Consider the following 18,987-nt stretch of genomic DNA (forward strand, 5'->3'; position numbering starts at 1 on the left):
TTACTGGAACAGATCCGTATGATACTGTTATAGCTGCAAGGATTTTTGCATGTTAAGTCTTAATTGTTAAAGTTATTTTTTGTTGTTGGTAAAAACAAAACTGGCTACCAATTCAGACTTGCGGCAAATGTCAAAATCACAAAATAGTTAGTTAATATGTGTGCAGTATACCTAATCTGACGCACTTTCCAATTTTGCTTAATCACTCTTCAGAATAAAGCCCATGCTTTAAAAATGTTCTGTACAATAAAATGAATATACAAGGAAGACAAAGAAGGAATAGTAATTAGTATAAGAGAATAAGATTTAAAATATTGTACTTTAAAAAAAATTATGTGCAAAGCAGAGAAAGCCACATTAATATTAAATTATGGAAGCTCTGCACAAATAAAATACTTAGCTAAACTGAATGACTTACAACAGGGAATGGGAACCTGTAGCCCTCCAGATGTTGGGACTACAATTCCCATCTTCCCTGACCGCAGACTGTGCCTGCTCAGGCTGATTGGAACTGAAGTCCAACAGGATGTGGACTTAAAATGTTGGGAGATGGCAGAAAGTTAGAAGGAATTATTTCACACCTTTTCGGTTCCTCCAGACCACTTGAAGTTCTTTTTTCTTCCAGACTTTTAATAGATGCTATTGCTGTTGTTCACATCTGTCTTGTCTCAGGAGACACCTGGAAGACAGCACACCTCCCGGGACATCTCGTTTCCTCCGCAAACTGGTGCCTCTGTCCCCGTCAGTAGGGAGTCACCTACCCCTGCCACTTGTCTCTCCCTCCTCTGGGGAGTGGCAGGAATCATGATATCTTCCACAGCCTCCTCAGAGTGTTCTAAGGTCTGCATCTGCTGTTCTTGAGTCTTTTCCTCTCGACTATTGGCGCTTATCTGGATATTATTAGGATAGGTTACAAAGGCAGGAACCTTATGGCTCAAGTACTTCCCACTCCTTCCTCTCAGCTTGCCTACTCCACACTGCAATTCCCTTTCTCAGAGATCATCTCCATGGAAGGTAGCAAGTGGGTTATTGGCATACTCATCCATGATCCAAAGGGGTTAGGTCAAGAATGGAAAAGGACTCCTCCAAACCCATCTCCTCCTGTCTCTTCCTCCTCTCCTCTGGAGGGTGGCAGGATCATTTTGTGCACTGTACCTTTCACAGCCAGCTTGGTGTATTCTGAGGCTGGCAAATGCTTCCCATGCTCCTCTGGCCCACAATTGGTGTCCAAGGTGAGAGCATGGAAGTGATTTTGCAGCTCCAACAACACAGTATGGTTTGTGACAGTCCTACTTCTGTGCATCACATTCCTCCAGGAGTTACGTCTCTTGCAGTGGGAGATCTTCCTTCTCCCTAGAGCCATCTCACCTCTGTTGCTGTGCCATCACAGTCCAACTCAGCTCTACTGAGAAACACTGCATCTTGTCCTGTCACTCGAAGTGTGTCTAGGTGAGCTTCAAGTTGCTGGACCTTCTCTTCCAGCAAAGCAACCAGCTTACACTTGCTACAAATGTACTTTCACACATTCTCTGGCAGAAAGACCAACATGGCACAGGTACTGCAGGTCATGGCAGTAGCTCCCTTGCCCTCTATGACTCTTGGTCCTATGCACACCGTGAGACAGGACTCCAGGCCTCCCCGTCAAATTGCCCTCGCAAATGCCCACCTGCAAGTTCTGATCACAAGTTCTTGGTTGTGAGCTCCCAGAAGCTGCAATGTGCTAAGTTTGCTGCTGGCTGCTAACTCCTCCCTAAGGTTTACTCCAAGTATAACACAGCTAGATGTGTATGATTTAAATGCTTTTGGAATTCAATCATTTAGCAGAGACACCATTTCAACAGAGTTTTATAAAAAGAGGCAGTATAAAATTGTGATAGGAGTAATTTGGCAACTTTCATAGAGTTGTGGCCATGCATTAGCTAACAAGTTCACATATAGGCATTAGTTCCTCTTCTATGAGTGTCCCACAGATGTCTCTATTCTTCCTTAAATTCTATTATATTAGCTCAGCTCAGTGAAACTGGAACAACCCCCATTCACCTTGTGGAGCCAAGAGGAGAGTGGGTGATTCTCTTGCAGGTGTGCTGGGCTTCTGAGGTACTTGGGGCTGGTGACCAAGGCGTGCCAAAAAATATGCAAACCATTTATTGCATTTGTAATACTTAGCATATGAAGAGCCTTTTAGAATACAGTTCTGTATTTAGACTCTTCTTTATCTTAGGCAACTTCCTCTTCTGCTGTTGTAAACTTTTCCTTTTTTAAAGGAGAAGTTACAAATGAGACATATTTACTATAGGAAGAAACCTTTAGAATACAACTATGTATTTGCACTTTGCATGTTTTTTTCCAGCTTAGGCAATCCCTACTGTTGTAAAAATCTGTTCTTACAGAAGTCAAGAATTATCTGTTATTGACAGTGCAAGCCTATACATCTACTCAAATGTAAGCACTATTCAGTTCAATGAGAGTTACTCAAAGGTAAGTGTGCAAGGATTACAGCTTAAGAGCACCATCAATTTTCGGTTTCCGGCTGACGTCATGATTAATGGCAGTAGCTCTCCACTGCCCTCCGGGGCAGTAAGGAAGTTCAGGAAGGGGAAAGCCAAAATTTATGAGGTAAAACTCCTGGCAATGTTCCCCAGTGGGTTCTGGGGAGTTCACTGCAACACGCTACGCCGCTTAAGCCCGTGTCTGCCGACTTGAAAGGCAAAGTGGGTATTACCTGGCATGATTCGTGACTGGTTCCTCATTAATTTGGAATACTGGCATTAATCATGAGGCACTCACACTCCTGATCTGGTCCAAAAGTAATTTTAAATGAAGTCCATTCAGCCTCGATCGAGGGGGGGAGGGCATAATAAAACCTTGTTAAATTCCTTATTGAACATAAATCAAAAGCCTCCCCCTTCTTTTCCTTGGTGACAGATACAATAACAAAGCCACAGCTACACAAAGACTGAACGAAGGAAGATAATTATTAACTCTCCCAGCACCATCAATTTTCCAGAGAGACTAAATATATATTTTTTTCATTTTAATTGACATTTAACAGGTGTGCTGCACTTATTATTTTTTACATGTAACCAATTATGTTGTACTAGACAGAATATGCATTGCTCCAATGCAGCCTTCTTCAACCTGCTGCCCTCCAGATGTGGCAGTACAACTCCCATCATCCATGCTGGCGGGGGCTGATGAGCTGCAGCCCAAAGCATTTGGAAGGTATCAGTTTGGGGAAAGCTGCTCAAATGGGATGCTTTTATTCATTGGGTTATAGATGCCACTGACGAAAGGCTAATTTGAGACTGAAGTGTACCAAATTCTTGGTGGAATAAATTTATCTCTGCACATTTGTATGAACGTTTTGTGCTATCCTTATCAGCCCTTTTGCAGAGCGGGTGTCTGTAATCAGTTTCAGTATCAGACTGTCAGCAAAGGTAGGAAGAAATCAGGAGAGAACAACTCAGCCCAGACACAGAAACCACAATAGATGTAAAGCAAATGTCACCTTCTGTTATAATACATTTTAGCATTGTTCATTGGTAGTGATGCAAAGCACTGTTAATACAAACCATGGTTTGAAATCAATTAATACAAAATGGTGGCAACTGGTTTACAAGATTAGAACTGAGAAAGGAATTTCTCCAGAGTTAAATGGAGGGCATGTACCAAAGCTGGCAAACTATCAGCTGCCAGGCATCTTTTGTTCAATTCAGACATCACTTCAAAATATGACTAAGGAAGCCCAACTAAAGCTTGTGTGATGGCTGAATTGTCAAACCATGGCTTACAATCAGCTGGAAAGCCATAATCAGAAGCTAGAATCAGATCTTAGCTTTTCAAACCTAACATTTGTGCTAACTATGGTTTGACATGACATTTGAATTAACAAGCCATAGTTACAGCAACTGCATCTCTTTCAGGGGTTGCTTTACCATGGAGATAGATGGGAGTAAATTTATGAAACTGAGAGGGCAGAAAACAAAGACCATGAGATGCATCAATGAGTCGTGTTTTGCTTGTACATTTTGGAAACACAAAACATGGATTGGGTTATAAACTATGGCTGGCTCAAACCCTGCTTTAATGTGTTGTCTGCGCTAAGCCAGTATCACATCTGAACTGGACCTATGGGCAGTACCAACAAAAACTCTAAAACACTGCATCCTAAAATCCGAAATGTTTATATTCACAAACCATTGACGCATTAAGCTGTTGGCATGCAAGAGTAAAAACATACATACTAGAAGATAAAGACACCCAGGGGGAAAAGACCCTCTGTGTGGCAGGCAAGAGTGTTGGACAGAAAAGTCATATTGGAAAAGGGACAAGACTCAAGCTGACCGGACGGGGTGGGACACAAGTAGGCAAATGCCTGAGGCGCATAGCAGAGTGACCAAAGGTTAGAGCACAGGAGGGAGCAGAGGTAGCTATGGTTTAGGTCTGGAAGATCAGAGGATCTACGAGGAACATGCATTTTACTATTATTATAAGAACTGAGCAGCAGATACCAAATGAACAATATATACATCTAATTCTAAGTACAGAGTAAGATCAGCTTTACTCACCAGCATCACCATGTGCTAGAAAACAAAAACCTCTCAGTCACAAAAAGCTACTTTGCAAGTTGCAAATGTGGACTCAGGAGCATCCACAAGGGAAATATTTTACTAAGAGGAGCACACTAAGCAACCAATTGCTTTAAGACTGACAGGTATAAGGAGAATCTTGCAAAATATTTCCCTGAACATATTTCAGTCATGTCACCAACTCCTCTTGCTCACCAATATGAAATGACAAGGAAACATCTAACTGGAACAATTAGGTGTATTTTTTCTTATTAGTTTTTTTTTAGGTAAACATAATGGATGAAGGCAACACATACAGAATCAATGCCATACTAAGGGTGAAAATAAGAAGGCAAAACTATTTAATTTCCATCCGTCCCTACTGATTCCAAAATAGGAAATTGGCTGCACCAGGAGCTGAAAAGGTCAGACTTCCGGAGTCGGCGCCTCTAACTCTGAGGGAGTTAGCTCCGCGGAAATCGGGTCTTGCCGCTACGGCGAAGCGGGGACCCTTCAAAAAACCACAGGCGGGTGAAGCCTGTGACCGTGGGACTCGGCGGGCACCTTCAGCGCCCCCCCCCCATTTGCAAAGGAACCCGGCTCCGGGCTCTGGAGTGAAACGGGGTGAGCGGCGCGGTGCTGAGAGTCAATTGCTTCTTCCGTGGAGTGAAGCCGCACAGCTGTTGCTGGAGAGCGCTGACTTTTTTCCTGTGACAATTCGGCTATCAAAACAACTACCGTGAGTAGGTTAAACTTAAAGATTTGAAAATAAGGGAAGAAAAAGCACTAATTTGGCACCGAAACGGGAAGGCTTAAACAGGTAGTCCGCCTTCCGTTTCTTGTAAACAGATCAAAGCAAAGATCATCTAAGCTAAGACCTGGGAAATCGCTTTAAAATGACTTAAATCCTAACATCAATACAAGAGATCTCCCTCCCTGAGTTGCAGGAGAGGGGAGGGAAGAGGCAGAAGTATTTTTGCCTGCAAAAAGAGAGGAAAAGAAACAAAGACCACCGCTTAATGCCTGGGAACGGGCTGTCAAGTGACAATAAGATTGCCGTACTGTGAATCGCGCTGTTTATGGATATTGTAACCTTTTGACAGTTAACTCTGCAAGAGAGATACTTTGATTTTGACTGGCTTCTCCGGACTTTAAGGAACTGTAAAGTAACTGAAACTGAAATTGAAACTGTTGTTTATTTTGTTAAATGGGGGACTTGGAAAAGTTACTTTAATGCAACAATAATTGACTGTTACTGTGTCCCCCTAGAGGAACTTTGAAATTGTTACAACTGGCCAGGGAATTTTCCACTTTAAACTGGCTAGGGGAATTTTCCACAGCAAAACAAACTCCGGCCGTGGGATTGACCTTGAGCCTCAGATAAAGTGTTATGGCAGACTTGCCTCAGGAAAAAACAACACAGAATCTATTGAGAAATTGCTGCAGGAATCTACTTTGACCCGAAAGACAGCTGAAGAAGCAAAGGAAAAAGCACTGGCCGTAGAGGAAAAGATACCACCGATATGTAGGCAACTTGAGGACCACAGGTCGATGTTGTCCATGATTGAACTGAAGGAAAGACAGACAAATTTAAGGATCAGGGCGGTACCTGAACTTGAGAAAGATAACCTAAGTGACTTTCTTATGCAGGAATTTGCAGACTTTTGGAACCTAGATTCAGAGAAGCAAGATATCAAGATAGTAAGTGTCTTCAGGCTTGGAAGAGGGGGGAGAAAGAACAGGGTGAGAGACTGTTTCATTACCCTCCGAACAAAAGAGGAGAGAGACAAAATATTGAGTCTGCATTTTCAGAAAACCTTGGAAATACATCAATCAAGAGTGGAGATATTTAAAGCCATTCCGAAATACCTTCTGGATCTTAGGTCTAACTACGGAGATCTAGTGACCCTGTTGAGAAGTAATAGAATTGTTTTCAGGTGGGAATTCCCTCAAGGCCTATCTTTTACCTTCAAAGGAAGAAAGATAAAAATAAGATCAGTGGATGATAAAGAAAGATTTTTGAAAGACTACAGAGAAGATCTGCAGAAAGAATCTGAAGAAGAGCCAAGAGCATTAAAACCAGAAATACTAGACATAGCATCACTATCCTTTGGATTGGACAACTCAGAGAAAGTGATACCACCGATAGAACAAGAACAATTACTGGGTGCAGTTGGAGGAAAAGTAAAGTAACCACGCCATGGCTCTGCAACTATTAAGCTGGAATATTAATTGTTTTAACTCCCCGGAGAAGAGGAAAAAAGTATTTCATTTATTGAAAAAGGAACAATTGGACTTGATTTGTCTACAGGAAACACATGTGATAAGGCTACATAGGAAAGTATTGATCAATAAAAGATTGGGTCAAGAGTTTATTTCATCGGATAAGGTTAAAAAAAGAGGAGTAGTGATTTATGCAAAAGAGAGCCTATCACCGAAATTTATTTTTAAAGATGACCAAGGAAGATTTGTGGCAATTGAAATTCAAACACAAGGAGAGAAATTTTTGATAGTAGGAGTTTATGCACCAAATGAGGGGAAATCTGAATTTTTTAAAAAGTTGCATGAGACATTGCTAGACTATATGGATTACAACATTATCATGATGGGAGATATGAATGGAGTGGTATCTACAAATATGGACAAGGCACAGATACAGGTAGTTACTAAGGATAGCAGACTACCAAAAACCTTTTTTGAGATGACTGACAATATGGACTTAATTGACATTTGGAGAACAAAGAATCCCTTGGGTAGAGAGGGAACTTTCTTCTCTGAAGCCAAAATGACATGGAAAAGAATTGACCAAATCTGGATAACTAGAGGACTGGCTCCTAAGATTCGAAAAGTGGAAATTTGCCCTAAAACTTGTTCCGACCATAATGCTGTGAAAATGGAGATGAAACTAACACCAACTGGTTCCTTCAGATGGAGGATGAATGACACCTTGTTTAGAGACGAAGAGGTTACCAAGAAGGCCCAAAAAACCTTGAGAGACTATTTTGAGATAAATATTAACACTACTATTGAAAAAAGAGTAATCTGGGACGCAAGCAAAGCGGTTATGAGGGGGTTTCTAATTCAACAGAATGTATTAAAGAAGAGAACTCAAAATGAGAAAAAAGACAAAATTTTGGAGAAAATAAAAGAGGGCGAGAAGAAACTGATAGCGAAACCAAAGTCACAAGAGATTCTGAGAGAAATAAAGTTATACCAAGTCCAATATATGAAAATGATGAATCAGGAAATAGAATGGAAAATTAAACAGATGAGACAAAGGACATTTGAATCGGCTAATAAATGTGGAAAACTGTTAGCTTGGCAAATGAAAAAAAGACAAAAACTCAACACCATTACTAATTTGGAAGTGGAAGGAAAGAATATACAGAATCCAGTGGAAATTAGAAAATGTTTCCAGAGGTATTTTAAACAGTTATATACACAAGGGCCACAGAAAGAGTTTGATATAGACCAATTCTTAAAAACAAATGGATTACAAAAAATCTCTCAAGAAAACAAGTTAATGTTGAACCATAAAATAACAGAACAGGAGGTAGAAGGTGCCATCCAGAATATGCAGTTGGGCAAATCTCCAGGGCCGGATGGTTTAACCTCAAAATACTATAGATCTTTGAAAGATTGGATAATTCAACCACTAAAGGAGGTTTGTAATGAAATTTTGGAGGGGGAAAAAGCGCCAGAGTCGTGGAAGGAAGCTTATATTACACTTATACCGAAAACTGAGTCTGAAAAGACACAACTTAAGAACTACCGCCCCATATCCCTGCTTAACGTGGATTACAAAATTTTTGCAGACATTTTGGCTAAAAGATAAAAAAAAAGTATTAGTGGAGGAGATACATAAAGACCAAGCTGGCTTTCTCCCGGGCAGACACTTGTCTGACAACACGAGAAATATAATTAACATTTTGGAAAAACTGCAAGTGAATATTAATACCAAAGCAGTCTTAATATTTGTAGATGCGGAGAAAGCTTTTGATAATATCTCTTGGAGTTTTATGAAGAAAAATCTGCAGGGGATGGGGGTTGGTCAAGGTTTTGAAAATGGTATAGGTGCAATCTACTCAGAACAAAAGGCCAAACTAATTGTTAGCAATGTGGTGACAGAGGAATTTAAGATAGAGAAAGGGACACGACAAGGCTGCCCAATTTCCCCATTGCTTTTTATTTTGGTCCTGGAGGTTTTGCTAAATATGATCAGAAGGGACCATCTGATTAAAGGTATACAGGTCGGAGCCAAACAGTACAAATTGAAAGCTTTTGCAGATGACTTAGTACTGACACTACAGGAGCCAGAATCTAGCACTAAAAGAGTATTAGAATTGATTCAAGAATTTGGTCATGTGGCAGGATTTAAGTTGAACAAGTTGAAAACTAAGGTTCTTGAGAAAAACTTAACACCGACTGAGAAAGAGAGGTTTCAGAAGGAGACAGGTTTAACATTGGTTAAGAAAGTAAAATACCTGGGGGTTAATAAGAACTTAAATTTATTTAAAGATAATTATGAGAAATGTTGGTCAGAAGTGAAAAAGGTTCTAGAAATATGGTCAAATTTGAAGCTTTCCTTGTTAGGTCGAATTGCTGTTATAAAGATGAATGTATTGCCAAGAATGTTATTTTTGTTTCAATCATTGCAAATTTTGGACAAAATGGACTGTTTCAAGAAGTGGCAGAGAGACATTTCTAGATTTGTCTGGCAGGGCAAGAAGCCCAGAATAAAATTTAAAATACTAACTGATGTAAAGGAAAGAGGTGGATTTGCCATGCCAGACCTTAAACTTTATTATGAATCAGCAGCATTTTGCTGGCTGAAAGAATGGCTGCTTCTTGAGAACACAGACATTTTGGATTTAGAAGGCTTTAATAATGTTTTTGGGTGGCATGCATATCTGTGGTATGACAAGGTTAAAGCACACAAAGCATTTAAAAACCATATTGTCAGGAAAGAATTGTTTAATGTCTGGATAATAATTGTTTAATGTCTGGATAAGATATAAAGACTTACTTGAAAACAAAACCCCAAGGTGGTTATCACCGATGGAAGCGAAGGCTCAGAAAAAGCTCAATATGGAGGCCAAATGGCTGAAATATTGGGAGATTTTGGAACAAGAAGGAGACAAATTGAAATTGCAGAGTTTTGAGAAACTAAAAGATAAAGTGCGAGACTGGCTTCATTACTATCAAATAAGGGAGGCTTACAATCTGGATAAAAAAATTGGCTTCCAGGTGGAAAAATCAAAATTGGAAACAGAACTATTAGACCCCAAAACTAAAATACTATCAAGAATGTATAACTTGCTGTTGAAATGGAATACTCAGGATGAAACGGTTAAATCTGCTATGATTAAATGGGCACAAGATGTTGGACATAATGTTATGTTTGCTGACTGGGAACAGTTGTGGACCACAGGTATGAAATTCACGACATGTAATGCCTTAAGAGAGAATATTATGAAAATGATATACAGGTGGTACATGACACCAGTCAAGCTTGCAAAAATCTACCATTTGCCCGATAATAAATGTTGGAAATGTAAAGATAATGAAGGTACATTCTTTCACCTTTGGTGGACGTGCCCAAGGATTAAGGCTTTCTGGGAAATGATATATAATGAAACGAAAAAGGTATTTAAATATACCTTCTTGAAGAAACCAGAGGCCTTTCTCCTGGGCATGGTCGGCCAATTGGTGTTAAAGAAGGATAGAACTTTTTTTATGTACGCTACAACAGCAGCAAGAATACTCATTGCAAAGTATTGGAAGACACAAGATCTACCCACCCTGGAAGAATGGCAGATGAAAGTGATAGACTATATGGAATTGGCAGAAATGACTGGCAGAATCCGAGACCAGGGAGAAGAGTCGGTGGAAGAAGATTGGAAGAAATTTAAAGATTATCTACAGAAACATTGTAAAATTAATGAATGTTAAAATGATGTCGGAATGAAATGAAGCGGTTTTAGCAACAATGTTAAAAAGGAATATGTAAAAAAGGATTGTTAATAGATGAAAATATAAAGTTATAATATGTTAAGATAAAGAATTAAGATAAAAACAAAGAGGGAAAGGATTTGCTGAATTAACCATTCGAAATGGAATACAAAAAAGGGAGGTGTGAGGAGGTCAGGGAAACAAGTAAATGAAAGGCAAGATATGGAAAGATGGATTTATTTTTAATTGTTTCTTTCTCTTCTGTATTTTGTATTCTTTGTTTTCTTTTTTCTATTTTCTTAATACTTTTGTAACTTCTTTTGAAATTTTTAATAAATATCATTTAAAAAACAAAAAACAAAACAGGAGCTGAAAAGGTCAGTTTTAGCATTTGCCATGAACAGCAAACTGCACAAAGTTTAGCAGAGATGTAAATTTAAACAGATTAAAAATCTGTCCAGCAGCCTACACTTCTTCAAAGCAGCCAGGATAAGTACCAGAATAAGTAACACTGTGGTAGCCTTCATACCTCCTTGCCCCAAGCATGTATTCTGCATTGCTCAGGGGGACTGAAACCAATCTAACTAAGCAGGCTAAGAATGAGATCTCTAACACAAGCTCAAATAAAGAAGCTATTCCCAAATCAAACCCAGTGGCCACATTCAGTAAAAAGTATCTCTGTATTTAAAGTGGAGATACATATAAGTCTTTTGCACACGTACACACAAACATTTTGCTCCTTATTTCACCATGATAAACCTGGAACTCTCTCATTAACACAATTTCCCATTTCATTCAAACCAAGCACTAGCTTCAGAAGACACCAGGATATTAAACTGCATTTTAAATTGAGTTCCACACAATAATTTGTTCCAAAGCTGGAACCATAGTTTCCTGATTTGGCTGAAATGGGAAACTGTAGGTAATTAGATTGTTCCTGGTTGAATCACAAAAAGGTTCTACATGCAAGCAAAAGGCTCATGAATATCTCAGCTTGTTGTTGTTTAGTCGTTTAGTCATGTCCGACTTTTCGTGACCCCATGGACCAGAGCACGCCAGGCACTCCTGTCTTCATCTCAGCTTAGCAAGATGAATTATAATTTTGCTAACCAGGCCAAGTAATTCTATCTGCTAAGTTACAAATTCACCACAATGATCAGAAAACAATATAAATTTGGCTGGAGTTGTTTGGGTGTATTTGTTTACCCCTCAGAATGACAACAATGCTGGATGCAATTCACCAGGTGTAATGGTAGCCAAAGAGAGAGATTTTTTACATGTATCAGAGCATAGTTCTTTTGCAATGCTCTCTGCTACATTCAGCTATCTTCCAAGCTAGTGCCTCTTGTCCTTCCAGGGAGTGTCCGCCTAGGTGTAAGTCCCTGTGTGAACTTGGGCCAGTCCCTATTTCTCCATCAAACCTACTTCTGAGGATTGTTGAGAGGATAAATTGGAGGGTAACAATGGCAGAATCAGTATGTTGCCCTGGTCAACCTGGAGGAAGAACAGGATACAACCAAAGTACCGTATTTTTCGCTCGATAACACGCACCTGACCATAACACACACATAGTTTTTAGAGGAGGAAAACAAGAAAAAAAAATTCTGAATGAAACAGTGGATGTATCATTTTTGTGCTTCATGCTGCGGCCACAGACATGTGATTTGACGGTGAGTTTGGGGTAGCCCAATGCAAAGATCCCGAGGATCCATGTGGATCCATGCTTTGTAACCACGTTTTTGCACCATTGCAGCCCCAGGCAACAGTGGGTGCGTGATTTTTTTGGTGCAGGCTGTAGCCATGAACATGCTATGTGATCTGAGGGTGAATTTGGGGTGACCCAATGCAAAGATCCTGAGGATCCATGTGGATCCATGCTTTGTAACCACGTTTTTGCACCATTGCAGCCCCAGGCAACAGTGGGTGCGTGATTTTTTTGGTGCAGGCTGTAGCCATGGACATGCTATGTGATCTGATGGTGAATTTGGGGTGACCCAATGCAAAGATCCTGAGGATCCATGTGGATCCATGCTTTGTAACCACGTTTTTGCACCATTGCAGCCCCAGGCAACAGTGGGTGCGTGATTTTTTTGGTGCAGGCTGTAGCCATGGACATGCTATGTGATCTGATGGTGAATTTGGGGTGACCCAATGCAAAGATCCTGAGGATCCATGTGGATCCGTGCTTTGTAACCATGTTTTTGCAGCATTGCAGCCCTGTTTTTGCATCAGATCATTGCTATGTGATCTGATGGTGAATTTGGGGTGACTCAATGCAAAGATCCTGAGGATCCATGTGGATCCGTGATTGGAACCACGTTTTAAGTAGGGAGGGAAGGAAAAACATAGAAGCGACAAGGAGAGGGGTGTGCAGAGAAGCAGCTGGCTAAGAATGCAGGAGAGGGGTTTTACCGGAGGGAGGAAAGGAAGGCAAAAGTCCCCCCCCCCCACAAGCCAACCAGCTCTCTCTCTCCCCCCCCCCCAACCTGCATGTTGCCTTCGAGTCCCAGACGCACGGAGAGGAATCTGTTTTCCACTCTGCTTGCCTGGAGGGGAGGGGTTTTCTCTGCTCTTTGTTCCGTCTGAGCAAACACAGTAAGGAAACAGAAGCGGGTGGGCAGTAAGACCCTGAGGCAGAATGCAGGAAAGCCGCAGCTTCCTCTTTCCTCCCTTCTCCGGACGATTTGATATTTGCCTGCTTTTTGCCTTCACTCACGCTTCTCAGCTCCAGGGACCACACATTCGCTCTATAACACGCACAGACATTTCCCCTTACTTTTTAGGAGAAAAAATCTGCGTGTAATAGAGGGAAAAATACGGTAAATAATATTCTATTGCAAGTTGGTCAGACAATGGAGTTACTGCTCAAAGTAGCAAGTATATTCCCCACAATAAGTTCTGGTTTCATGACTCTCCAGGAGTGGTCCATTGTCATGAAGGGATAGAACAGGATTGTAACTGTGCCTTGAGAAGATATTATCTGATGAGGACAAGAGAACACCTTCAACAATCTCTGTGCCTGCAATAATTCCACCACAGAACTCATAATCTCTAAAATAACAATAAGCTTAAAAACGCAATGCAAATCACCTCTTTTCAGAGAAAAATATATAAAGAGAAGAAGTTGTGGAAGGATCTGATCTCAGTGGTGGAGCAAATGCTTTGCTTGCAGAAGGTCGCAGGTTCAACTCCTGCTATTGCCTGCTATTAGATAGAAGACATTGAGAAAGATCTCTGCCTGAAGCCCTGGAGAGTGACTGCTAGTCGGAAGAGATAAAACTAGGCGAGATGGACCAATAGTCTGGTATGGTATAAAGCTGCATCCTTGATATTGCTATAGTTGGGCTATTATTGGGGAAATATTGGGAAACTAATAAAAAATTATTTGGTATAAGGCTGCTTCCTGTGCTTAGAATCTTGTTCTCCTGCGCCCTCCCCACCAAAGTAGGATGATGATGAGCTGTTCTATACCATTAGGTATTTTATACCACTCAAATTTCTATGTGCTGTACAAAAAACAACAAAATTCAATGGGTAGACTTAATATTTATTTGTTGTTGTTTAGTCGTTTCCGACTCTTTGTGACCCCATGGACCAGAGCACGCCAGGCACTTCTGTCTTCCACTGCCTCCCGCAGTTTGGTCAAACTCATGCTGGTAGCTTCGAGAACACTGTCCAACCATCTCGTCCTCTGTCGCCCCCTTCTCCTTGTGCCCTCAATCTTTCCCAACATCAGGGTCTTTTGCAGGGAGTCTTCTCTTCTCAGGAGGTGGCCAAAGTATTGGAGCCTCAGCTTCACGATCTGTCCTTCCAGTGCGCACTCAGGGATGATTTCCTTAAGAATGGATAGGTTTGATCTTCTTGCAGTCCATGGGACTCTCAAGAGTCTCCTTCAGCACCAGAATTCAAAAGCATCAATTCTTCAGCGATCAGACTTCTTTACGGTCCAGCTTTCACTTCCATACATCACTACTGGGAAAACCATAGCTTTTACTACACGGACCTTTGTTGGCAAGGTGATGTCTCTACTTTTTAAGATGCAGTCTAGGTTTAAATGTTAAGGAGAAACGCCTCTGGGAGTAGGAAAGACTTTGCCAAGTGCCCAAAGTTCAACAGAGTGGTGGCTTGTATCAGCTCAGCTGGAAATTAGTTCCATAGACCTGGGCCCACAATACTGAATGTGTGGCTTCTGCTAGATATGAGCCATGGGGTGCCACAAAAAAAGAGACTCCCCTAGAGATCTCAGTGATTGGAATCGGCTGTCCTTAAGGTATCCTGGACCCCCAGTTGTTAAGGGACTTGAAAATTCATGAAGCCAATGTTCAAGCAACAGCGTTACGTATGGCAAGTAGTCTGCCCTTGCCATCAATCTAGCCACGTCATTCTGTCCCAGCTGGAGCCTCCAGACCAGACCCAAAGGTAGCCCCACAGAGAATGCATTGCAGTAATCAAGTCCTGAGGTCACCAATGCATAAATCACAGTTGAAGAATGGCAGGACAGTGGCTGCTCGGGTGCCTCACGTTCGCAACCTGCAGTGCTGCGTCTGCGCACGCGCGGGTCGCGATTCGGCGCTTCTGCTCATGCGCCAAAACCCAGAAGTAACCCGTTCCGGTACTTCCAGGTTCGGCGCAGTGTGCAACCCAAAAACACACAACCTGAAGTGTCCGTAACCCAAGGTATAACTGTCATTGGTGTGCTAACCACAGCTTGTGAAAGGCACTCCTAGAACTGAGGTTACCGAAGGTTACCATTGACAAGGCTGGATCCAGGAGCACAAACTACGAGCCTGCTTTTCCAAAGGGAATGCAAACACAACCAGAATAGGCAACTGGCCAATCTTCCAGACACAAGAATCACTTGCCTCCATCAAGCTCCATTTATTGACCCTCATCCAGTCCATCAATTTACACAGTGTTCAGGTCCTTGTACAAAAACGCTTCTAGCTTTAGGCTCTGATCTAAATAAGCTTAAATGTATAAATTAGACACAACGAAGAAGAATTTCATAGCAAAGTAAATTCTGTAACTCTCCTCAAAGCAAACTGATCTGTCTGACATGCTACAAGCTTGTCTCTACCCCCCAAAACTGAGAACTGATGAAAATGGGTATCAGCAAGTGAAGGGGTGAGACCATTGTCATGTGCACCCCCCTCAAACATTTTACCTGCTTTCTTGCTGCCAGCAGCCTAGTGTGTGCCTGATAGTGGTTGACACTGGAGGCCCTCATGTAGTCTTGGGAATTTGAGGCATTGGCTTGAGTGGTTCCCCTTCTCCCTTTTGGGACCTACTCAGAGGGTAGTTGTATTAACTGGCTGGGCCTCTCCATGGGATTTGTCCTGCACAATCCCACAAGGTTCCATTTGTTTAATGTGTATATGATGCTGCAGAAGAAAATCATCGGTTGGTTTGAAGTGAGATGCCATCTACTGTATATCTGGAGATTTGCAATTGGTTTGGCATGGGGAGGCACATCCCCTGAAAGACAAGTATGGAGATTGGCTCTCTATTGAACTCTGCACTATCTGTGGAGGCACAAGGCGGGATTCATGGCTTAGGACACCTTTCACCAGCATAAGCTGGTTCATCAGTTGTTAACTTTATGCAGAGAAAAGCAGCCTGGACTATTGCAATGTCTGGCATGCGCTGCCTTTGAAGACAGTTCAGAAATCAGAACGCAGCTGCCTGGAGAGTGGTTGGGACCAGGTTTTGGGGTCATTATACCAGTTGCAATGGCAAACTATTCGTTTGTGGATCCAATTAAAAGTCCTGCTGTTGACCTTTAAAGGCCTAAACAGATTAGGACCAATTTCTCTGAACGGCTCTTGCCCCCTTCCCAGCCTTATGACCGGCCTCAGAGGCTCTACCATTAAGGCCTACTTGACTGACAGATAGCAGATGCAGGGCCTTCACAGTGCTGGTCCCAGATCCCTCCCAAGGGTGTACACTTGGGTCCAACTTTATTAGCTTTTGAATGGGCCTTATGGATTTTTAATTTCAATCTGCTTTTAACTAACGTGTTAGCCCAAGTACTTCATTATTTAAACTAGGGTGGATAACCTGATGTCACCATACACAGTCTCCAAACTCCATCCTACCCTGAAATTTGTCATTTCTTAAAATAATAATCAATTTTTTTTAATTGATTGCTTCTATGGTTCTCTCAATATGATGCCATAAGGTTTTTTTGCCCCTCCCAAGGCGTCTCCAAATTTTACCCCTATTTTTTTTTTTAACTTATAGGGTTTTTTAAATAATGTTTTTGCTGACTGATCCCATGGGTCCCTCACTATGGTACTATGATGCCAAAAGATTTTCTATAGCTCCCAACTACCCCCCCAACTAGTCATTTTCTAAAAAACCACAAAACCTTGCTTTTACTGATCACTCCCTTTACTGTTCACTCCCTGATATGATTCTGTGAGCCCCCAACCTGCAAAATAAAATAATAATCAAATGTCCCCTTCCCTCTTTCTCTGAGCAGGGTTTGCAGATGCAAGAGGGCTCCTCCCAGCCCAGCCCTGCCAAACTGATGATCCCACTCAAGCACAGACAGTGGGCCTGTGGTACCCTCTGATTCAGCCCAGCTCCCCAGGATTCTTCAAGGGCCATGAGCACCTCAGTTTGCAAGGCCCTCTGGAAAAAGCACACCCAAATTCTGAGCTGCCTTGACTGCCCTCTCGCCCCTCTGCCTCATGCCTTTTGCTTGTGCACAGAAAGGGGGAGGGAGAAAGCCACAACTTTTCAGCCGTGGCCAGAAGACAGGACACTCTTCTTGAAGGATACACAAGTGCCAAACATTTCAAGAGGCAAAGTGCCAATAAAAGCTGCTCAGTCCTTTGCTACAAAGTTGGCTAAACTGTGGCTCTTTGGCTCCAACCAACACTGTTAATGGTCAGGTATAGCGGGAGCTGCCGTCCGGGGAGCTACAGCTTAGCCACCCTTCATTTATTTTATCTATCTGCAATAATAACAGTTGACACCAACATAATCATTTTTGGCTGCTCAGAGGTGCCTTTGGACCCAGAAGGCAGCAGAAGGGGGTCTAATGGGGTACGGCATGCTTATATGCACACCAACACACACGGGAGGCCAGGAACGGAACCCCTGAGCGAAATGGTTGTCACCTAGATACTGCTCAATTGTTTTAAAAAAACCCTCAAAGCAGTTACAAAAAGAAGAAAACGATGACATTAGCAGCAAAAGTAATTAAAAACAACTATTTAAAACATTAAAAAAATAGTTAAAATCAACAATAAGCTAAAACCTAGATTAAAACACATGGTCAACATTCTACACGTGTGGATAGGCTTGCCTAAGGTGTTTTTAGTAGGCACCAAAAAGAGCATAGTGAAGGCACCTGCCTAGTGTCAATAAGCAAGGAGTTCCAAAGTGTGTGCGCTTGCCACACTAAAAGATTGATTCACTTACTACCAGTAGTACCTTGAGCTTCACCCAGGAGCAAATGGGCAACCACTGCAGTTCTCCGAGCACAGATCTTATATGCTGACAAGGCCTCCCTCAGCAAACATGCCACCCCACTCGGCATTAACTGCAACTTTCAGATCAAGTGTAAGGGAGGTCCTACATAGAGCACCTTGTAGTAAATCCAACCCTGGAGTAATCCATGCCAAGCCTTCCTGGTCCAGGAAGGGAAACTTGTGTATGTCATACCAGTTGCAATTGCTAGAAGGCACTTCTAGCCACTGAGGCTACCTGGACCTGGACCTACAGTGACAGACTGGATCCAGAGATACAGTGGTGCCTCGCAAGACAAAATTAATTCGTTCCGCGAATTTTTTCGTCTAGCGAATTTTTCGTCTTGCGAAGCACGAAATCCCATAGGAATGCATTGAAAATCAATTAATGCGTTCCTATGGTCAAAAAAAGTCCAAACAAAGCCAAATTTGGTACAAGAGTTTATTAAGTGCTCTTTAAAGTCACACATACTGTAAAGAGCATTTCAAAATTCAAACCCAGAATTTTTTTAAAAAAACAGCAGAGTGGCCCAATGGTCAAAGAAAATCATAAAAATGCAGAAAAAAAACCACAAGCTTCCAGATTCCTGCAAACCCCTCCCCAACTGTTCCCCCAGCCACCCAGCACACAGAAATTCAAATCCAGATTTTTTTTTAAAAAAACAGCAGAGTGGCCAAATGGTCACAGAAAATCATAAAAATGCAGGGGAAAAAACACAAGCTTCCAGATTCTTGCAAACTCCTCCCCAACTGTTCCCCCAGCCACCCAGCACACAGAAATTCAAATCCAGAATTTTTTTAAAAAAACAGCAGAGTGCCCCAATGGTCACAAAAAATCATAAAAATGCAGAAAAAACACACAAGCTTCCAGATTCTTGCAAACCCCTCTCCAACACCAGGTCCTTGAATTCCAAACACCCCAACCCAAAATCCAACCCCCCCAAAAAAAGTTTTAAAAGCTTAACTTACCAAATGGCTGCAAAAGAAGTTTT

General features: G+C 41.7%; 1 protein-coding gene across 5 annotated transcripts in view; it reads right to left on the bottom strand.

The window, feature by feature from the left end:
• Positions 1-18,987, bottom strand: part of ELF1 (E74 like ETS transcription factor 1) — a 90,237-nt gene that overhangs the window by 29,231 nt on the left and 42,019 nt on the right. The window lies entirely within an intron of this gene.

This window comes from Podarcis filfolensis, assembly GCF_964270895.1.
Source record: "Podarcis filfolensis genome assembly, chromosome: 7".
NCBI classification, from domain to species: domain Eukaryota; kingdom Metazoa; phylum Chordata; class Lepidosauria; order Squamata; family Lacertidae; genus Podarcis; species Podarcis filfolensis.